This window comes from Phalaenopsis equestris, unplaced genomic scaffold, assembly GCF_001263595.1.
Source record: "Phalaenopsis equestris unplaced genomic scaffold, ASM126359v1 Scaffold000002, whole genome shotgun sequence".
In the NCBI taxonomy this organism is placed as follows: domain Eukaryota; kingdom Viridiplantae; phylum Streptophyta; class Magnoliopsida; order Asparagales; family Orchidaceae; genus Phalaenopsis; species Phalaenopsis equestris.
Genome location: NW_018164444.1, coordinates 10,257,591 through 10,264,568, shown reverse-complemented (window position 1 = coordinate 10,264,568; position 6,978 = coordinate 10,257,591).

Below are 6,978 nucleotides of genomic sequence, written 5' to 3'. Positions count from 1 at the left end.
CGTCGTGTACGAGCTCAGCCCTACACAAGCTTCTCCCTCTCCTACCGTCCTGCGAGAGTATTCTAGGGTTTCTTTTCCTCCTCCTAACCACAAGAAATTAAAAGAGAATCGAGAAGGGGAAATAACCTGATTCCCGATTCGTTTCACTTTCCTCCGGTTTAAGAATCTTAGTGCGGCAGGATGTGGGGCGTTGCGGCAACGGTAGAGGAAGATAGCGGTGGTGGGTGGGTGAGAAGACGTCGGAGCGGTGGTGGTGAAGGCGGCGGCGGAGGAAACGATCATAGCTAGGGATTTGAAAGAGGAAAGGAAGGAGAAGGCCAGCGAGAGAAGAATGAAGGCGACCGGGAGATTGGTTCGTCCAGACCGGAGATTGAGCCGAACCGGGTAACAATATTTGAAAGACGTAAATTAATATGTTAAGGTTTCAAAATTTTACATAAAAATTAAAAAAAACTAAATAAAATGAAGAAAAAATAATAGATAAATAGAAGGAGCATTTATGTACATGCCACCTAATTTTTTATGTTATTAGGCATCTAATGCCTATTTATATCATCCAAAATTTTCATATTACAAAAATATCACTACTTTAAAGCTTAAAATGTGAAATATATATTTTCATGCATAGAAAAATGGCATATAAGTGAAAATTAAAGTTTGGGCGTGTAAATACATAAAAATTGAATGGTATGTAAGTGAACCTTTCTAAATAGAAAAATGTGCATGATACTTATATATGTTTGTTGAATCCAAAAGTGTCGAGGAAACATACCTAAGAAATAAAACGAAAGAGAGAGAGAATAGAATAGTGAACGTTAAATGTGGGTATCATTTATTCATGACATGGATCACTATTTATAGGCATAAGTTTTAACATAACAAAAGTACATCTTACTTCCCTCATCATCAACTTTTTAGGGGGCTTTTGGGTAATTACAAAATTATTCACATGCATAAGATTGGGGACTTCGATCGATGAGGTTGTCAATTATCTGGTAAACCTTGACTCGATCAATATCTAGTCCGAAAGAGTGATCACCATTGATCGTCCTGAAGACTGATTAGTGCCCTGTGAGAGCTATTCCTGACGCCTTCCCCGATCGTTCGAATAAGACGCTTCTCTTGTCAATATACAGCCAAAAAATGATCGTCCAAGGTTATGTTCGATCGACCGCATCTTCTTCCTGAGTTGTTCATCTGTCTTGAGATTCATGCTAATATATATATATATATATATATATATATAACAGTTCCTCGATTCTCTTGCTCCTCGAAAGTTGTACAATACATGAGGATAAGAGAATCTTTTTTAACGTGTATAAAATAATTAAATGAAATTATTGCACAATAATGGACTTCGTTGGATTTTCGTGCCCGGGCTATTATAAATAGGCTTTGGGACAAGGGAGATTTACACCGTCTTCATTTCTTCTTGCTCCATTCTCTAGTTTCATTCTCTTTTCACATTTTTCGCAATGTCTGGTGAAGATGCGTCACCTTCTGATAAGTGTCCTCCTTAAAGTCATGAGTGATATGCGGTGGCAGGCTCGTAAGTTGGACGTGAAGCGTAAGCCCAAGTGAGGTATCCGCGGAAGAGGTGAGTAGGAAGAGAGTTGTGCCCAAACCAGAAACCAACGATCGTGAGAGCTAACCTGGTTCTTCTGGTTTCCTTGTGGGCTAACCACATGAGAGGGCTGCAGGGAAGGCTAAAGGTCATCCTAATGATCATCCCACGAGACATTCTCCAGGGGTGAGGTGAGTGTTCCTACTACGTGAGAGATATGTCCAAGTGAACTGCAGAGCCGCGATTTCCCAGGGGGATCTTGAGAAGGCAATGATTGAGGCTGAGACATGGTTTTGGTCGACTAAGAGAGGTTTTTCTTTTGAAGGTGTAAGACAAAGGAAAGCCAGTGAATACATTTTTACTTACGCCACATCTAAATGGGGGCAGATACTTGGTATGTAGCTTGAATCACGTTTTAAATTTTTTTTCCTGGTGCAACAATTGAAGTCGACTATTGATTCTATATCAATAATTATTGATGTTGGTCCTGAGGATGATGCGACGGTTGTGGACCAGGTTGCGTTTAAGGAAGTGAATACGAAACATGTTGTTGCAGAGAGAGCGGATATGGAGGGACTAAGCATACTGGAGCAAGGTGATGAGCAGGATGTCGAGGGTCAGGAGTTGAAAGGCAAAGGATGCAGGGATACTTATCTCTTGGTGTGGGCCAGAGTGCTAGCCGACAAGTTTCTTCCGGTTCTGCGAGGGAAGAGGAGGCGACTGAGGGGCACTGTATTTCATTTGACTTCATACTTCGTTGCCTTGTAGAGATGGATGAGAGTTTTCTTCGCTTTATGGGGTATCCTCAAGAAGATGGTGACAGAAGAATTACTTAGGATCTTGAGAGAGTCAATCAGGTGGAGAGGGAACTTGTTGCGATGCACAATGAACTTGTGGTTGCTTGTCGATCCTGGGAAAGTGACGAGTCTATGTTTGGAACTGTGTCCTTTAAAGAGGTCCTCGCCGCTCAGCCCAGGGATATCCATAATGACTTTTTCAGGCTGGGCAACAAGTTTATGTATGAATGGCTTCGTCATCGAGGGTTTTTCTCCAGCGAAACCGTGAATGATCGCTTAGTGAGTTTTTTCCTTCCTCATTTGCGACTGAGGGTTTGGCGCTACCACCCCCGCTTTTTTTGTGTATATAAATAAATAAGGAATGAAATAAAATAAAGTAATTTTCTATTTCTAGTAAAGAATACTTTACTTGGTAACATATAGTTTTGTCGCATCAATCTTGTTTGCGGTGTTTAGCTTCCCAAGTATCCCCTTTCACATTTATATACATATGTGGTCCTGCAATCGCTGAGGGAGTTGTTCCTTTTCCTCCTACATTCTTTTTCTTCCCCTGGTTATGTCGTCATTTTTTCCCTTCTCTGGGTTTTGTTATTCTCTTCTTCTTCTTTCCTGCATAGTATCGTAGGCTCCATGGTTCAGAAAGACTCTAGAAATCATTTGGTTTGATTCCTGCTATGGAGGTTTCGGTCCTATTTGCACAAACATAGATAAGATTTATAATCGTTGTGTTCTTGCTCCAATGATTCTTCTGCGACCGACCACTAGCCACGAACTGGTTATGACTAACTTCTCTCTTGACATCGTCTTTTATAAGATCACTTTAGGATGGGCATTCAGTTGTTGTTTTGTCAAGAGTTGCGGTCAATATTCAATCGTTATGGTATCAAGCTTGCTCAGATCCTTCCCAACTCAATTGCTGCCATCATGACTTTTGTGCTCTTCTGTTGGAGGATGAAAATCTTGTTGTCGATCGAACTCTTCAATCATTTCTTTTCCTTTTGGGTTATTTATGATGGATATATTCAGTTCATCGTCGACACTAAAATTCAATTGTTGGGGCTTGAGAACAGGGTGAAGGAGTGGAAGACGAAGTTCTTGATTGCCTCGTGTGAGGAGGATGGAGATTTGCACTTCTCCTATGGAATGTAAAGTGAAGAAAGTAAAGACCTTGTCAGGGAGTGTTTGAAACCATAGGACGCTAAGTAAGGGTCGGGGCTTATCTTTGTTTCAATACCTTGACCCCAACTTGATCAAACACATGGTTCACCTGGATGGTGTTGATACTATGACTGAGGATTTGTGGCGATCGACCGACAATAGAGAGTTTACTCGAGACAGAGTTGCTGGAGAGGGTGTGGCTTTGAAAAGGACTCGGGTGTGAGGTGGTCCTCCCTCACTCTACAGAGGTCGGGGTCGGTCCGACTCGATCAGGTGAGCTGAGAGGGATGATGGAGGTTGGTGTTAGTTATCTTCTTGTCTTTTGGTATGTGAACTGCATTTTTGAGACATTTGCGTAATTTGTTATGTTCTTCGGAAGGGAGCGAGGGGAACTCTTCTTGACTGCCTAGCATTCCTGAGTCTGGAGGCCCATTAGTGCAGGTTTCATGAGGGACTCCGGGATTTCCTCGTGATTCATGGTACTGAGAGGATCGGGAGTATGGGGCTTTCGTTTGTCTCCTATGATCCTCGTGATGGGGGTGTAGTTTTTACTGGAGGGACCTTTGTAACGGAGGCGTATGATCAGCCTTAAGCTTTGTTTAGCGGCATCATTTGTTTAGGGGCGTCCAACTATCTTGCAATTACCTCTTCTAGTGTCTCTATTCGGTTGGTTCTAGGGCATTCTCATAGGTGGTGATGTGCTTGTTGGCCATCTCTAGCACTTCGATCAAGCTCTATGGCTCTGTTAGCTCGAGGTTAAAACGGAATCTCTCCGACATCACTCCTTGTGACAACACGACTTGGGCCATATCGGGCTTTAATTCCCTGAAGTCCTCTGAAAGCGTGCGATAAATGACTGCAAGCTCTTGTTGGTTACCTGCTTCAGTTGCCACATGGACCAGACCGCTCTTCTTAGATCTCAGAACACTGACAAACTGTGATAGAAAGAGTTTTCTGAATTTTGCAAAACAGGTGACTAATCCCCACAAGCAAATCCGTTGAACCATCTTAATGTGATTATTCTCAAAGTCGTGAAGAAGAGTTTACATTTGAGGGCATAAACAATTTTCAACAGACATACAAACGATTCTAACGATGAGAGGTGGTCGTTTGGATCTGACCGTCCTTTATATAGCTCTAAGATCGACATCTTAAACTTCTTCGGAGGTTCAAGTCCATAGACCTATAGGGAGAAGGTGTTTTTCGACTGCCTTTGTACCTTGGTCCGCACTGGTTGGTTTCTCTCCTCCATGAGGGTAGATCTGATGTTGTCTTGGTATAGATCGTCGTCATGCTTTTCCTGCAGGTGGATCACCCTCCTTCCATTATTGACTGGTGGTTCCCTTAAAAGGGTTTGAGTGCTCCTTGTCGTGCTAGCTCTTCTTCTAGAACTGGGGACGCAACTTGAGCAAGGACCGCTCTAACTACTTCTGCAAACAGTCTTGACATCTGGTTAGTGATTTGAGTTCTCAAATCTTGTAGGCCTTGTTGAACGAATTCTTGCATAAACTCTTGAATGTATGCTGCTTCTTCTACATTCCTATGACTGGACTCTCCATGCTCTTGTTGCTAGGCTCCTCTTCTTATTGATGACATGTTTCAGTGCTCACCGCACCTTAAAGAATGTTGAATACAAAAGTATCCGAGAAACACACCCAAGGAATACAAGGTTCAGTTAGGAAGTGATTAGAGAGAGAGAGAGAGAGAACACAACAAGGAATAGTAAAAGAGAGTACTCTTTATTCATGTCATGGATCCCTATTTATAAATATATATCTTGACATTACTAAAGAACATATTAGCCTCCTTATCATTAACCTTTTAGGGGAACTTTTTGTTAATTACAAAATTATTCACATATAATAAGATCGGAGCCTGAACCAATCAATGAGAGTTGTAGATCGTCTAGTAAACCCTAACTCAATCAATATCTAATTTGAAAGAGTGCACCCTGTCGATTGTCCTGAATGCTGATTACCGTCATGCGAGAGCTTCTCCTGGCATCTTTCGCTGATCATTCGAACAAGACAATTCTCTTCCAGCTAAAAAAACAATCGTCGAAGGCTATGTTTGATTGGTTGCATCTTCTTCCTAAGCCATTCATCTATCTTAAGATTCATGCTAGCATATTTTTACATGTACAATAATAAATTTAAAACTATATAGTACTTTATTTAATTATTTGGAATTTTACATGCTATTCGATTCTTATGTATATGCATATCTAACACAAGGCTTTGATATTTATATTTATAACATTTTGGTTATAATTGTGTATTTCCCTTTTAAAAAATTATTACTAATAATATTTTTGATATGATGTTAAAGATTTGATTGGTATGAGTGTAAATATAAAAGTCTAAACATTAGATGTATAAATATAAAAGAATTGTATGATATATACCTAAATGCCTCTTAATTTCTCTCTCTTAATATAAATTATAGAGGAGGAGGATATATATATATATATATATATAACTTTATGTATTTTATTTTTTAATACGTGCACATTTATGTTTATTTATATAAAAATAAGTTATTTAAATCGCATTAAACACAACAAATATTAAGTAATTTAAAATAAGACACATTTTTAGGCCAAAAAAAAAAAAGCTTTTAGTAAATATAAATACGTAATCATTAGATTTACAAATACGTAAGAATTCTATGACATGTAAGCACACTTAAAAAAGAATCTCCTACATAAACATTGGACCTACAACATTGAGCGGATGGTGACCCTCAATTAGGTTTGACAAATCTAACTTGGTTCTTGATGCTCTTTATCATGCCATTGAAGAGGCTGTCTGTTTGCCAAATAAGATATATATATATATACGCATGAGAGATGACCGGAGCGGATATCATAGCCTCCTCCGGCCATTCCTTATATATATATATATATATATATAAATTTGAAAGGGAAGAAATAGTTTGTAAAAAACAAAATATCATATTCCAGAAATATTGAAGAAAGCTGTCAAATTTGAATTCAATATGATTTTACAATCAAGCTCAACAAAATGATAAATCCTAGTTAAATTCATAAATTTTATGAGGGTCATCCTAACCACTTGTTTGAGAGGTTGGTTAACCCTTCAATCAAGAAGCCTTAGTTTCAAGAAAAAAAACGTGCGTAGCAAATGAAATCACGTCACGATACCTCGCGCGACACAGAAAAAAAAAAAAACATAGTAACACGGGGAATATTCCCCCCCGTGTTATTCATGTGTTATTGTGTCCTGAAAATATTTCTGGTGTTATAACAACACAATAATACATGAATAACACATGAATAACACACAATAACATAAGAATAACACGGGAGAGAATATTCCCCCGTGTTACTCCGCCGTTTTTATCTCTGTCGAGATATTTCACGTGTTATTCAAGTGTTATTGTGTGTTATTCATGTGTTATTGTATGTGTTATATATTCCTGGTGTTATAATAACACAAT